General features: G+C 48.3%; 1 long non-coding RNA gene across 3 annotated transcripts in view; it reads right to left on the bottom strand.

Moving 5' to 3' along the window:
* Positions 1-16511, bottom strand: part of LOC131485920 (uncharacterized) — a 233079-nt gene extending 216568 nt beyond the window's left edge. For all 3 annotated transcript variants that reach the window (XR_009249077.1, XR_009249075.1, XR_009249076.1), the window contains exons 1-2: positions 15959-16511; positions 14538-14619 (exon numbers count right to left, since the gene is read on the bottom strand). This is a non-coding gene — a long non-coding RNA (uncharacterized LOC131485920). The remainder of the gene's footprint in view (positions 1-14537; positions 14620-15958) is intronic.
* Between the last annotated feature and the right edge of the window lie 11 nt (positions 16512-16522).

The raw sequence follows: 16522 nt of genomic DNA, 5'->3' as shown, positions 1-16522 counted from the left end.
TTCAACTCTGGATTTCAGCTCAGGTCATGATCTTGCAGTTCGTGAGTTCGAGCTCCACATCGGGCTCCGCTCTGGCAGTGTGGAGCCTGCTTGGGACTCTCTCTCTCTCTCTCTCTCTCTAAGTAAATAAATAAACTTAAAAAAAAAAAAACAAGAGTCAGGACTTGAACATATCTTTTCGAGGGACTCGATTCAGCCCAGTTCATGTTCTTTATCTTGGAAAGAGTTTGGACAACACAGGCAGATGTACGTATCAAAAATAATCAAAAGTCCACTAAGATTTGTGCATCTCACTGGATATAAGTTTTACAGACAGAAACAGATACTGAGCTCCCAACTAGTGATATGCACCCTGCAGTGCTTAGGGGTGAGACATACTTGGTGTCTGCAACTCACTGCACTGAGTTGCCCCGGCTCTCTTAATTGCGAACAATTCCTCAGTCCCTCTCCTGCATGATCTTGACACTTTCAAAGAGGACAAACCAGTTATTTTGTGAGACTGTCCCTCGTGTGGCTCTCTCTGAAGTTTCCTCGCTGTCAGACTCAAGCTCTGCACTTGTCAGGCCCCCCGCTGCTGGTGGTGTGTCTGTCCTCCTCGGTGCTTTGCCATCACGGACACCTGAGAGCCACTTGTCCCCTTACTGGTCATGTCAATAGTGGTCACTTGGTCAAGTGGCTGTCTGCCAGTTTTCACCACTGGCAAGTTACCGTATTTTCTCTTTATAAGGAGAAGTATCTTGTGGGAAGATATTTTTAAACCATCTAAATATCCTTTTAATCTTCCAACGTTCACTAATTTTAACGTCACGTATGATGCTTGCCTCAATCAATCTATTGCTACGTAATAAATGATCCCAAAACATAGCAGCTGAAGACAAAAATCATTCATTTTCTCACTGTTTTGGGGAGCTGAGAATTCAGGAGGAGTCTGACTGGAAGGTTCTGGCTCAGAGTCTCTCAGAAGGTTGCAGTCAAGATGTCAACTGGGTCTGGGGCTCTTGGGCAGCTCAGTCTGTTAAGCGTCCAACTTCGGCTCAGGTCATGATCTCATGGTTTGTGAGTTCGAGCCTCTCATCAGGCTCCGTGATGACAGCTCGGAGCCTGGAGCCTGCTTCAGATTCTGTGTCTCCCTCTCTCTGCCCCTCTTCCTGCTCATGACCTGTCTCTCTCTGTCTCTCAAAAATAAAATAAACATTAAAAAAAAAAAAGATGTCAGCTGGGGCTGCAATTATCTGAAAGCTCAGCTGGGCTGCAGCATTGGTGGCCAGTGGGAATATAACATGTGAGCCAGACATGAGAACCACATACTTAACTTTTAGTTTTCCAGCAGCCATGGTTTTAAAAGTAGAAAAAGATACAGGTGAAATTCATTTTTGTAAATATATTTTATTTAACTCAATGTAACTAAAGTCACACTTCAACATGTTCTCAACTTGAAAAATTATTAACAACATATTTGACATCTCTTTTTTCATGATGTCTTTGAAATTCAGTGTATATTTCACACAGCATATTCCAGTTTGGACCCGGCCATAGCAAGTGCTTAACAGCCACTGGCGGCTAGTGACTCGTGTGGGACAGTCAGTGCGGAGGCCCCTGCTTCCAAGATGACTCACATACAGGACTGTCAGGGGAAGCCTCAGTCCCCGCCACATGGGACTGTTCATAAGGCTGCCTGAGTGTCCCCACGATATGGAAGCTGTCTTCACGTAGACAGAGTGATGGCGGAGAAAGGGCAAAGAGAAAGCACCCGCTTATCAATGACCTTGTTCTCCAACCCAGTATCACTTCTGCCATATTCTAGCCATCAGAATCGAATCACTGAGGGGCGCCTGGGCGGCTCAGTTGGCTAAGCATCTGACTTCAGCTCAGGTCATAATCTCACAGTTCATAGGTTCAAACCCCACATCGGGCTCTGTGCTGACAGCTCAGAGCCTGGAGCCTGCTTCGGATTCTGTGTCTCCCTCGGTCTCTGCCCCTCGCCCACTCATGTTCTGGGTCTTTCTCAAAAATAAATAAACATTAAAAAAAAAAAAAGAATCATTGAATCCAGCCCCCACTCAAAGGGAAGTGAATTAGATTTCACCTCTTGAGGAGAAGAATGTCAAAGACTTGGTGGTCGTATCTTAAAATCACCATATTCCCATTTATTTGCTTATTCATTTATATCAAGATGGACCCATGGGTTTTCACCACCATTACTTATGTCAGTGCTCAAAGTGACCCAGATTCGGCCACAGCCCAAGTCACTTTCTGCTGGCTCCTGTGTCTTGTCACCACGTCCCAGTCATTCTCTGGGCATTTACTTATTTCTGGCACAACATGTTCAGGCTCACTTTCTACTTTTCTTACCCCCGCCCTGGTTCCTTTTACTGGAGAATGAGATTTTAAAACCAAACTCTGGGCGCTTTTTTATTTTTGCCAATCTCTCAGGCGTAAAGTGTTATTTCCTGGTTGTTTTCATTCTCATTTCCTACTACTAACTAGTTTGAGCCTGATTCATTTGCTGGTGTTTTTCCTCTTCTGTAAATTCCTGTTCACTTCCATTGTCCCTTATCCTTTGGGGCCACTGTCTCTTCTGCTGTTGTGTATGTGCAAGCTTCCTGTATATTCTAAGCACTGCAATTTTATTTTATTTTATTTATTTTATTATTTTACTTTATTTTATTTTACTTTACTATTTTATTTTTTATTTTATTTTACTTTATCTTATTTTATTTTATTTTACTTTATCTTATTTTATCTTATTTTATTTTATTTTATTTTATTTTATTTTATTTTATTTTATTTTATTTTATTTTATTTTTAGAGAGAGCACAAGCAAGGGAGTGGAAGGAGGAAGGAAGAGAGAGAATCTCAAGCAGGCTCCACATTGAGTGTGGAGCCTGATGCAGGGCTCAATCCCACAACCCTGGGATCATGACCTGAGCTGAAATCAAGAGTCAGATGCTCAACTCACTGAACCACCCAGTCCTAAGCACTGCACTGAAATTTTTTTAAGTAGTTTTTTTTTTTTTTTAAGTTTATTCATTTACTTTAAGAGAGACAGAGACAGCGCGAGCAGAGGAGGGGAAGAGAGAGGGACAGAGACATAATCCCAAGCAGGCTGTGCACTGTCAGCGCAGAGCCTGATGCGGGGCTCAAACTCACGAACTGCGAGACCGTGACCTGAAGCATAACCAAGAGTCGGACCATTAAGCAACTGCGCCACCCAGGTGCCCCTAGGCACTGCCATTTTAGACACTGCTGTGCGTTCACTCTCTGACCCCTGCCTGCTTACTCTGTCCATGGTACCCTTGGGCCAGAATTCCTCAGTTTTGATGTAATCAGAGTAATTAAAATATATATATATATATATTTTGCCTTTTATACACTTGTGGGGGCTTTGGTTGTGGTAAAATACAGATAACATAAAAAGTTACCATTTTAGTGGTTTTTAAGGGTACAATTCAGTGGCATTAACGACAATCACTGGGTGGAACAACCATCATCACCGTCTATCTCAGGAACCTTTTCATCCTCCCAGACGGAAACTCTGTCCTCCTCCCCAAGCCTCTGGAAACCTCTATTCTACGTTCTGTCTCTTTGAGTGTGGCTGCTCCAGGCACCTCAAATCGTGGAACCACAATACTTGTCCTTTTGTGTCTGGCTTATTTCCCTTTGCATAGTGTCTTCAAGGTTCATCCATGTTGGTGCCTGTGTCGGAAGTTCATTTCTTTTTAAGGCTGAATAATATTCCCTCCTTTGAATACAACACATTTGGTGCATCCATTCACCTGTGAGTGGATATTTGCATTGTTTTCCCCTTTGGGCTGTTGTGAATAACGCTGCTGTGAATGGAGGTACGAGCATCTGTTTGAGTTCATTTTTCAACTCGGGATTGGGGATCATATGGCAATTCTGTTTCACTTTTTGAGAAGCCGCCAAACTGTTTTCCACACCAGCTGCCCTGTTTTGCATTCCCACCAGGCACTACAACAGGGTTCCGATTCCTGTACATCCTCACCAAGACGTAGTTTCGACATTTTTTTTCTTTTTTACGAGAGCCGTCCTAATGGGTGTGAAGTGTTATCCCATTGTGGCTTTGATTTGCATCTCCCTAATGATAATGAGCATCCTCCCGTGTGTACTCTGGCCATCTGAGTGTCTTTTTTGGTGAGAAGTCTAATTAAGTTGTTTGGCCATTCCTGAATCAGATTCTTTATGCTTGTGCTTTTGAAATTAGCTTAATTTAAGAGGTCTTTTCTCACCTCTAGGCACAAAGTGATTTCTGACTATTCTTCTACTAATGAGAGGGCGTTTTGGGGGTGAAATATATATCACATGCATCATTTCAATCATTTGTAAATGTACAATACAGTGCATCGATTACATTCACAAGTCCTGTATCCATCACCACTATCAACACCCAAAACTTTTTCATCGTCCCCAACATAAACTCTGTCGCCATTAAACAATAACTCCCTGGGGCACCTGTGTGGCTCAGTGGGTTGAGCGTCTCACTTCAGCTCAGGTCATGATCTCATGGTTCGTGAGTTCGAGCCCCACATCAAGCTCCCTGCTGTCAGCACAGAGCCTACTTCAGATCCTCTGTCCCCCTCTCTCTGCTCCTCCCCCACTTAAGCACTCCACAAAATAAATAAATGTTTAATAATAATAATAATAATAATAATAAATAAAACAAACAAAAGCTCCCCACCCTCCTTCCCCCCTCCTGCTTCTGGCAGCTACCATTCCATTTTCTATCCGTATGAATCTATCTATTATTGTTCTTCTGAGTCTGGCTTGTTCCCCTTAGCATTACACTTTCAAGAACTCTCCATGCTGTAGCATGTGTTCAAATCTCATTCCTTTTTATGGCTAAATGATATTCCACTATGTGCTGATTACTGCTAATTTTATGATTTTCCCCTTCATGTTAAGACTTTATTTTTTTAAGTTTATTTTTTTAATGTTTATTTTTATTTCTGAGAGAGAGAGAGAGAGAGAGAGACAGAGCATGAACGGGGGAGGGTCAGAGAGAGGGAGACACAGAATCTGAAACAGGCTCCAGGCTCTGAGCTGTCAGCACAGAGCCCGACGCGGGGCTCGAACTCACGGACCGCGAGATCGTGACCTGAGTTGAAGTCGGACGCTTAACCGACTGAGCCACCCACGTGCCCCTAAGTTTATTTATTTTTTGAGAAAGAGAGCACGAGTTGGGGAAGGGCGGAGAGAGGGAGGGACAGAGGATCCAAAGCGGGCTCCACACTGACAGCACAGAGCCCAATGCGGGGCTTGAACTCGCGAGCCGTGACGTCATGACCTGAGCCAAAGTCGGACGCTGAGCCACTCAGGTGCCCCACCTCCACATTAAGACTTTAATCCATGTTAAGAGTCTGCCTGCGTTTGCAACTGGGGGCCAGTTTCCCAACACCATCTTCTGAACCCTGTCTCCTTTCCTGGGCGGGCTGTGGGGTCACCTTTACCCACACACTTGGCTCTCATGCAACCTCTGTCTGCTCCAGCCCACCGTGTTCCCTCGTTGGTCTGTTTCTCTGTGCGACAGCACCCCACTGCTTTTATTATAATGGCGTGTGCCTTTTTCGACTGGCAGGGGAAGGCTCCTCCTTACTATTCTTTCTTAAGGTTGTGGCATCCAAGCCACGTCTCATCAAATCCCCAGAACATCCCCGTGTCAACAGGTACAACCCTTTTTCCCACAAGACAGTGAGGAACCAGGCTTCAGGGAGGGGAAGTGACCTGATGAGATTTACAGGGCCGACAAATGGCAGAGCTAGGACAAAACAAGGCGGGTCTGAGTCTCCAGCTGCCCCCTGGTCCCCGGCCGCCAGCTGCCTCTCCTATCTGTAGCCCACTGGGGTTTTATCCGCAAGAAGGAGGAAGGGGCTAAAAAAGAAACCCCTGTGCATTTAAACAGAGAAACTTTCCAACAGGAAATTGCTTACGGGGGTGATGGAGGAGCCCAAAAGTCAAAAAAGAGACTGTGGAAAAGCTCAGAGATTCCTCGCAGAAGCCAGTGCCACCTCTAAGCTGGAGGGAGCAGGGGAGGAGGAAATGTTACGGCAGGACAGGGCCTTTGGCCCCTCAGAAAATTGGAAATGCATCCATATGATAGGACTATGAGCCACCATTAGTTGAGCATTTACTATGTGCCAGGGTTTTCCACTAGTATTTTACATGTACTCTATATACACAAGGTGTGGCTCCTTCTGGCCTCCGCTCAAACCTCCTCAGAGATGCCCTATAATGCTGCCACCAACAAAGATCCATCTCCTGCTTTATTGTCCTTTATGGCATTATCAGTTTATCAGTAACTGAAATTATCCCATACGAGTGTCCGTCTATTATCTCCCCCGCCACCTGCCCCGTCTCAAGACTGTAAGCCCCATGAGGGCAGGACTTGAGTCTTGGTGCATCTTAGCGCCCAGATGAGAGTCTCAATCAATCACCCAGATCATAGGTACTCTTATGTTGCTTCGATAACTAATCTAAAGAACGCTCTCATGAAATCCTCACCAGACACCCATAAGGTGGGCACGAGGGTCCTCATTTTATAGAAAAAGAAACTGAGCCTCAGAGAAAGTCCCAAATTCGCCCAAGCTCACCTAGCTAGTAAGTAGCGAAGCTGAATTCGAAGCCAGGTCTGTTGCTCTCGACCTGAACACCTGCGCCCCCTTCTTGCCTTGGTGCCTTCCTTCCAAATCTCTCCTTGCTCTGTGGTTTCCCACACTACCCTCACCGCTACCCCCCAAACCTCTCTTGTCCTGGAAATTCCCAGGGCCTTGCTGAGCTGGGCTGCAGTAACACTTTGTGCCAGGAGGTGTCACCAGAGAAGTCTCGTGGCCACGGTCTGGGGTCCGCACCCCAGCGATGAACGTGCCATAGTTTAATCACTTTTAAGGATATTCCCAAGTTTTTCCTCCACAAACCAAGCGGCAGCTATATCCTAGCACCTGTGGTCACAGGCTATGAGGGAGGATTTCTCTGGGAATGGGTTTCTCGAAATGGAGTTGCAAAGACCAATGAACATCTTTAAACTGCACAGATTCCGTGAACGTGCGAAGCCTGGTTTTACAGCTGAAGAGTGTGGGGCCCAGAGAGGGCACACGGTTTACCCGAGGGCATACAGCAAGTTAGCACAAGAGCCAGGTCTGAAGCTGGTTCCTCCGGCCACAGATTTTGCCACCGCACTTGGATGGATGCTTCCACCTAGGCTCAAGAGCAGTCTTTGTGTACTTGTACATGCGTGTGGACCTGTATCTGACTGTTCCTCTGTCGTCCAAGCCTCCATTCACTCACTTAACAAATACATTGGTGAGATACAGGATCAACACTGCCCACTCAAATAACAAGTGTCTCCCACACAAGCAAATAATTTATTTTCCTCTCTGATATTAATCTGAATGAAAGCAGTCCAGGGTTGGATGATGGCTTTATGGTGTCAGGGACCCAGACTCTTTCCGTCTTATAGCTCTTCCATCTTAGACTGGCAGTTTCCATCTCATGGCCCAACGTGGCAGCTGTAGCGTTGCCATCACATCTACATTCCTGCCAGTGGGGAGTGGAGAAAAGGAAGTAGAAGCCAACATCTTTAAGGGCACAAACCAGAATGTTTTGTGCCATTTCCACTCTCATTCAATTGGCCAGATTGAGTCACATGTCCTACACTGCTGCAGAGGAGGCTGGAACAGCATTAGCTGGGCGGCTATGCTTTCTGCTAAACCTCGGGGTTCTACAACCAATGAATACATTGGCCACTCCCTGCCACCCATACATTTTCTGAGCACCTACCATGTGTGAGAGAAGGTGCAGCAACCTAGAAAGAGTGCAGACCTGGGAATTTGATTCATCTTGGGTTGAACCCCAATTCTGCCTTTCCCAGCTGTGTGTCATGACCTCGCTGAGCCTTAGTTCGCTCGTTTGGAAAGTGGAGACAAGACAGTGCGTGTGCTCGTGCACTGTGAGAGCATGCGGACTCAGCGTTGGGTCCAGGGTACAGTTGGCATCAAAGAAATGGCACATGTTTTTACAAGAGTTAGACGCTGAGCCGGGTTCCCGGGCTGGGGGGGAGGGGGGTGGCGGGGAGAGGTGACTCAGCAGAGGCCCTGCCCTCGATTCCTATGGGGAGACATTCCAATGCAGCCTCCTGTAAATAAAAGCTCAGAGACTGCTCAGCACATAATCCCAATGCGTCCGTCACGCATGAGTCAGAAGCAGTTATGCCCTTAAGTCATAAAGTCGCAGCTGGACCCGAGGTAACTGGTACCCTTCCAATCCCACCCCGGCCCCATTTTACAGAGGAGCAAACAGAGCTGACCTCCCCCTGCTGGCATGTGCGGGTCAGTTCCAGTTTGGAGCGATCGGAAACAGACTGGACCTCCTAAGCCCACAGGAGCGGGGTTTTCCAGACTGGCTGGGGCGAAGCGTCGTCCCACCGGGTGCCCTGACCGCAAGAAAGGGAGGTGTCTCTCTCCAATTTACTTACAGATCAGTTTCTCAAACTCAGCCAGAGAATTCTCTGTCCCGTGCGTGGCAAGAACATTAGCAGTGTCCCTGGCCTCTCTACTCATGAGATGGCAACAGCATATCACCACCCCCAGCCGTGACAACCACAAACGTCTCAAGATGTTGCCAAATGTCCCGTAGGGGTCAAAAGTGTCCCCAGTTGAAGACCACTGCTTGAGATAGAGCCTGCAAGTAGGATGTTTAAGCACAGATTCTTTAAGCAGATTTATGGATGTTAGTGATTTTCTTTGCTGTGGGCAGGTGTATGTTTTTTCTCTTAGGAAGGGGCACAATGGCCTTCGTACTTATTAATGATTTCAGGCCATTATTGGTACAATTCGTGGCATTTGAATGTGGACAATAGAAATTATATTATAGGGGCGCCTGGGTGGCTCAGTCAGTTAAGCGTCCAACTTCGGCTCAGGTCGTGGTCTCACAGTTTGTGAGTTCAAACCCCGCGTCAGGCTGTGTGCTGACAGCTCAGAGCCTGGAGCCTGTTTCGGATTCTGTGTCTCCCCCTCTCTCTCTTTCTGCCCCTCCCTGGCTCTCACTGTCTCCCTCAAAAATAAATAAACATTAAAAAAATTTTTTTGAGAAATTATATGACAATGTTATGTGAACGTTAAATTTCCTGACTTTGAAACCTATTTCAAACCTGTGGCCGTGTATGAGAATGTCCTTGTTCTTCAGAAATGCACTAGGGGTAAAAAGTCATCAGGTCTGTATCTGACTCTCAGATGGTTCAGAAAAATTACACACACAGAGAAAATGATAAATCAAGTGTGGCAAAATGTTGAAAAATGGGGGATCTGAGTGAAGGAGATATGGAAGCTCATCGAGCTATTCTTTTTATATGTATTTATTTATTTTTGAGAGAGAGAGAGAGGGAGGGAGGGAGGGAGCACGACCGGGAGAGGGGCAGAGAGAGAGGGAGACACAGAATCGGAAGCAGGTTCCAGGCTCCGAGCCGCCAGCACAGAGCCCGACACGGGGCTCGAACCCACGAACTGCGAGATCATGACCTGAGCCGAAGTCAGACTCTTCACTGACCCAGCCACCCAGGTGCCCCTTATTGCACTATTCTTGCAACTTCTCAGTAAAATTGAACTCATCTTAGAAATTATTTTGGAGGGATTTTGTAACAGTCACCTATGTCTTATTCTAGTTTTCAAAACACGGTTTTTTAATCTGTTACTCCCTGGACTCCAAATTACCCCTGTTCTGCAAACATTACACCAAGCACATTCCTACCTCAGGACCCTTGATCTTTCCAGGCCTGCTGCCCAGCATACACTCCCTCACCCTTTCTCCCTGGCGAAATCTTACTCGTCTTTGGGCAAGTTAACTGTTCTGAGCCTCAATTTTCTTTTCTATAAAATTGGGCCAAAGAGCAAGGGTATCTAAAATACCCAGCACACAGGGACAGCCACCTGCAAACACCAGTCCCCCACACCTTTCTCCCCAATCCCCCCCGATCTTGATCCCCTCACACTCTGCAAGTAAGAAAGAGGTTGTAAAATAGAAACAGAGGGGGCGCCTGGGTGGCGCAGTCGGTTGAGCGTCCGACTTCAGCCAGGTCACGATCTCGCGGTCCGTGAGTTCGAGCCCCGCGTCGGGCTCTGGGCTGACGGCTCGGAGCCTGGAGCCTGTTTCCGATTCTGTGTCTCCTTCTCTCTCTGCCCCTCCCCTGTTCATGCTCTGTCTCTCTCTGTCCCAAAAATAAATAAAAAACGTTGAAAAAAAAAATTAAAAAAAAAAAAAAAAAAGAAACAGAGGATGTCTTGGTGTCCTGTAACTGCAAAGTCCAGAAGATGATCACACGCAGTTCAGGTAAGGTTTGCTCTAGGCGGTTAATGCTAATAATAGCTAAAACTTAGTGAGTGCTTACAATGTGCCACTCTTCTAACCACAATATATTCAGTAGCTTATCCTCACAACAACCCCATGAGGTAGCCATACTCTTATTATCCCTGTTTTCCACATGAGGAAACGACATCCCAAAAGAATAAAAACTTGCCCCGTGGTCACACAGCACACAAGTGGGGGGGCTCAGACTAGTCTGACTGACTAGAAAGGGAGATCCGCTTTCAAGTAAGGCTTGATCCAGTCGCTCGAGGATCTCACCAAGGACCTGGCTTCTCTTGGTCTCTCCTCTTTGCCTTCTCCAGGGAACTCACCCCCTCATGGCTGCCAGCAGATTCTGAGGAGACTTTTTTCCCTCGGGGGAAAAAAGCACCCGTGTCTCAATTCCATGCCAAGACCCTCAAATTCACTCTAATTGAGCCATCTGAAGTCACGCACCTATTTCTGAACCAATCGCCATGTTCCAGGTGGCTGGACAATGTTGCTTGGCTTTTATATTAAAGAGGTGGAGTCTGCTGAGAAAGCAGGCAAGAGAGATTCCTCCAAAAATTCAAGGTATTATTTCCATGAAGGAGGGGGAATGGATGTGGGCAACCAGAAACAGATGTCTGCATCCCCATGACTCACACATACAATAAAACACTGTAAAATGTAGAGGAGGAGGAGGAGGAAGGAACAGGAGGAGGAAGAGGAGGAGGAGGAGGAGGAAGAGGAGGAGGAGGAGGAGGAGGAGGAAGGATAATGGAGAAGGGAGAAAGGAGGAGAGGAGGAGGCCTGGTTTGGGGACGGCTATGCTGTAGCCCAGGCATGCACCATCTGGCCAGCCTGGCCTGGCCGTGACCCTCCAGGGAAGGAGGCCTTCCTGTCCACACCCACACCCCGAAGTGGTGGCAGGGTCACAGGGCAGGCACACTCAGGGTTTTGGAAGACAGCCTGAAGCACGGCCAGGTCACTTCTGGGCTACTTCCTTCTGGGCAGGGGGCCCTGCTGGGAACACGGAACATGTGAAGACGTTCCCACAGACTGACCTAGGGAACAAGCAGCCCCAGCTGGGCACACGTAGCCTCTAGGGATAGTGGGCAGGGATACCTGACATCCTGAGAACACAGTGGCCCCTCTTGTCTCACAGCCAGGAAACGCTGAGGCCCTTGGTCCTTCCACCAGGCTATAACCGGGAGCTTCTAAAGTCCCTGTGAGCCCCAAGCCCACTTTTTCCTTTCTTTTTTTTTTTAATGTTTATTCATTTTTTGAGAGACAGAGAGAGACAGAGCGTGAGTGGGGGAGGGGTAGAGAGCGAGGGAGACATAGAATCCAAGGGATGCAAGCTCCAGGCTCCGAGCTGTCAGCACAAAGCTGACGTGGGGTTGGAACTCATGGACCGTGAGATCATGACCCGAGCCGAAGCCGGACGCCCAACCGACGGAACCACCCAGGTGTCCTGAAGCCCACTTTTTCTTAACAGCCCACACATTCAATCATTAAAAAGCCAGTAATGCTTCTTCCTGCCTCAGGGCTTTTGCACTGGCTTTTTGCTCTGTCTGGAACACTGTTCCCCTACAGTCTCACATGGCTCCTTCCATCCCCTCCCGTAAGTCTGCTCACATATCACCTTCTCAGTGAGGCAGTCCCTGGCCACCTTCATCAACAACTCAACCTGCCCTCCAGCCTCCCAGCTTCAGATCCTCCTTACCCTGCTTTGTGTTGTTTGTTTGTTTGTTTGTTTGTTTTCCAAAGCAGCCATCACTTTCTGGCATGTCAACAAGTTCATTACCTATTGATTATTATCCATCATCCCCCACCACCACCTCCCCAGGTGTCGGCTCCAGGAGGCAGAGATTTTTGTCTTCTTTTATTCCTGCTGTTTCCCGTACCTAGAACAGGCCCTGCCTTGTAATATCTGCTCAATAAATATTTGCTGAATGAATAAACACATGAATAGCAAAAATTATAGTGAAGCTCATTTTTGCAGTCAATTTGTGTTGTTTGGAACCTATGTAAATGTGCATGAGGAACCTTAAACGTTCTCCTCAACATCAGGCGCTGTGCGTCACTGAGGAACATCTCTTAGGAATGAGACTCCATTCCCCACGGGGCCACCAGCCCCCAGGACAGGGCTGGCTCGGAGCAGATGCTGAAAATGTTTAACCGGCAAATGTACCGCCAGGCAGATGACCAGGTGGGAGAAGGAAGTCAGTTGGCACGAGCCCCCATTACAGCCTCCCTGCCTCCAGCCCCCTCACCCCTCACCCCTGTGCACCCTTCTTACTCACTGCCCTTCCCTCTCGGGGCACCCCCACTCTAACCTGCCTCCTCTCAACAGCTAGACGGATCCTCTCAAAGCACAAATTGGATCTTCAATTCTGCGGGGCTCCCTGCTGCCCTCGGAACAGCCTAGATTCGGGCACCAAGCATGCCCAAGCCCCCATGGAACTTCCATTTTTCTACGACTTTCTTCTCATGTTCACTCCAGGCTCGCAGATTGTTTTTTCTTCAGTGAGTAAAACAACCTCTCGCCACCAGGGTGAGAGCACACGGCACGTGCTATTCCCTCTGTGTGGAGGACTCTCCTACCTCACCTGATTCCCTTTCCCCAGCGGGTTCTTACTTAACTTCGGATTTCAGCTGATTCCCCTCCTGCAGGAAGCCCTCCCTGATTTCTCCTCCTGAGGTAGATCACGATTACATACGCATTCCCATAGTTCTCTCTTTGCCCCAGTCTTTCATTCATGCATTAATTCAACACTTATTTGGCCTAAATGGTGCATAATGATCTGGCTCTTTAATATCTCTCTGATCCCACCTTCCCCCTTTTTCCCTCTCACCCTCCGCTCCAGCTACATAAGCCTCCTTGCTCTTGCTTGAGCACACCAAGCATGCTCCTGCCCCAGGGCCTCTGCACTTCTTTGGGTATCTTCATGCCAGTTCCTTCACTTCCTGCAGGTCTCTGCTTAACTGCTGCCTCCTCGGAAAGGCTCTCCCGACACCTTCCCCTCCCCATCTGCTGAAGCACTCCTCGCCATTCTCCGTCCATCCCTGTAGCCTGCGTCATTTCTCCACATCATTTGTCCCTACCGGAAATTGGATTACCTTTTTACCTGTTTATTGTCTGTCCCTCTTGCAACTCTGAGGGCAGGGGCCTCCCATGCCTTGTCTGCTGCTGAATTATCAGCATTTTACACAGTACCTGGCCCACAGCAATTCTTGGTAAAGATTTGGTGAGTGAATGAATGTGGCAATCCAGGTCAATATGACTCGGCACCAGCCATGGGGGGCTCCGTCCCCCAACACCGTGACACCTCGGGGGTGTCCATCTCAGGCAGCTTTGCAGCCTGAGTCTCAGAGCTAGGAGGAAGCGGAGAACATAGACCTAAAGGAAGAGAAGGGGCCAGCCACATCCCTCTCCAGGGAGATCGTTCACTTGGAAGTAGGTACAGTGAGTGTAAAGGCCCCGTGGCAGGATGACAGTAGGAGACATCAGGAGACAAGGCTGGAGAGTCAGCAGGGCCTTGAATGTCAGGTGAGGGTGTGGACCTCATCCCAACACTTTCATAGTCAAGTATAACACACAGGGGAAGTAATAAACATTTCTTCAGTGTCTCCTGCCTGTCAGTACCCTACCTCTCATTGTGTTCACTGTGAACCTTTCCAAAGCCTATGAAGCATTAGATTTCCATTTAATGAAGGAAAATGGACCTACATAGGCTCAGAAACACAGCTATGAGACTCCAAGTTTCTAAGGCTAGGCTCCTCCCATTGCCTTTGACCTTTGCCCCACCCACTCATCCCCATTGTAGGCCTGTGATTCCACCTCTTCCCTCCTTTCTGGCTTTGCTCTAATTGGTGACCGAAGGCACATGTCATTCTCCAGGCCAGAAAAACAACTTGACGCCCACTCAACGTCTCCCCCCCGGAACACCCAACACCCATCGCACATAATACATGCAAAACAGAACTCCCAGTTTCCCCACCCCCAGAGCTGATCTCCCCCAGCTCAGCCAGTGGCACCTCCGTCTCCCAAAGGCTCAGGCCAGGAACCTGAGCGTCATCCCTGACATCTCATCAACCAGCAAATGCTGGCCGCTCCACCTTCAAAATACATCCAGAATCAGCCACTTCTCCCAAGTCCATGATCACCCTGGTCTGACCATCCATCCATCCACTCCTACCTGGGCTATTTCAGCACCTGTCCCTGGTGTCCTGCCTCTGCACAGTCGCTGGGTCCATTCCTTGCGTGGAGCCAGAGAGACCCTGTTAAAAATATAAAGTCAAAGTCACCATGCAATTCTTTACCAGAGCTTCCCGACAGAACTTTCTATGATGGACATGTCCCACATCTGTACTGCCCAATACGTTTCCCACCTGCCACATGGGACTATTGAAATGGGCTCAGTCTAACTGAAGGGCTGAATTTTTTTTAATTTTTTTTTTTAACATTTATTTATTTTTGAGACAGAGAGAGACACAGCATGAATGGGGGAGGGGCAGAGAGAGAGGGAGACACAGAATCGGAAGCAGGCTCCAGGCTCTGAGCCATCAGCCCAGAGCCCGACGCGGGGATCGAACTCACGGACCTCGAGATCGTGACCTGAGCTGAAGTCGGACGCTCAACCGACTGAGCCACCCAGGCGCCCCAGGGCTGAATTTTTAATTTTACTTACTTTAATAGTTGGCAAGGCTGTGGGAAAACAAGCATTCTTGAACACAGCTGTGAGAGTATAAATTAGGACGTGATTCTAATCCCAGTATCCACCTACCTAAGAATGGTTTGTCTCTATCTATCAAAATGACAAGGGCATGTAACAGTTATCACGGCAATCCCACTTCAAGAGTGTGTCTTTCCCATGCAAAAGTGACATTACATAAAAAAAAAAAATTTACAACAACCAACGACAGGAAACAACCCAAGTGCCTATGCAACAGACAACTAGTTACATAAATTATGTGGTCCAGCCACATAATGGAATACGATGATGTAAAAAAAAAAAAAAAAAAAAAAAGGAGAAAACAGGACACCTAGAGCAAAAACAAAGAAAAAATCCAGAAACCGGACTTCATCAAAAGCAAAAACAGTTTTGTGCACCAAAGGACACTATCCAAAAAGTGAAAACACAGCCAACAAAATGAAAAAATAGATTTGCAAATCATGTATCTGGTAAGAGGCTAGCGTCCAGAATGCATGAAGAACTCTCACAACTCAACCACAAAAAGACAAATCATCCCATTTTGAAACAGGCAAAGATTTGAATAAATGCACTGGGCTGAGCCTTAATTCACTCGGCAAGTGTTTACTGAGCCTCTACCGCGTGCCCTATGCTGATCCCGACATGGGGATTCAGCTGTGAACAAAGCAAGTCCGGGCCCTCAGGAACTGGTTTTCTGGTGAGTGACACATGCTATGGCCCATGACAAGCGCTGTGAAGACGAAACATGATGATGTCACAGTGACTGGAGGAGGGGGCAACTTTGAGTAGGGAGGGCAAGAGGCCCCCCCCCCCCCCCCAGGAGGCAACATCCTTGGGAATTAAGAGTAAATGAAAGGCTGTGGACTCGCTCCTGGGCCTGCGCCTAACAGATATTAAGCGCTCACCAAATCTTATAGTGACGCTTAGGGTCATTCTCCTCAGTTTACTGTCTTCTCCCTCGGGAGAACAAGAGGTCCTGGGGATCGGGCTCGACGTTTCTCCTCCCGGGGACGCTCAACAGCAGCTGGCACACAGTAGGTGTACGCAGGGTCCTCCTGACCTCCGCACGAGGCAGGGCTCGAGAAGCTAGCCCAGTGGGAATGGGCCTCAGCCCAGGAGTACGGTTCAAAGCGTCCACCAAGTGCTGGCTTTCTAGCCCCGGGCCGGCGCCCTCCACTCGCGCTCCCTGCACGCAGGAGGCGCTTGACAGTGCGTGCTGAAGAAACGCCCTTTTCTGGGTCCGGTGGCGCACGGCCTCGACCCATTGCACAGGCCGGCAAACCGAGCGAGAGATGGGCGGTGCCACGGCCGGCATTTCCGTGGGGGCAGGAACCGAGGCCCCCGCCGGGGGCGAACCGCGACGAGCTGGGACTCGCCGCCGCCCCACGCTTCCGTGCCCAGCTGCGCCCAGCTGCGCTCCTGCCCCCGGAGCGCCGCGGTTGGCTGCGGCTCGGAGGCCGCTGATTGGC

The sequence above is a fragment of the Neofelis nebulosa genome, chromosome 9, assembly GCF_028018385.1.
Source record: "Neofelis nebulosa isolate mNeoNeb1 chromosome 9, mNeoNeb1.pri, whole genome shotgun sequence".
NCBI classification, from domain to species: domain Eukaryota; kingdom Metazoa; phylum Chordata; class Mammalia; order Carnivora; family Felidae; genus Neofelis; species Neofelis nebulosa.
This window is presented reverse-complemented; position numbering and strand designations above follow the sequence as displayed.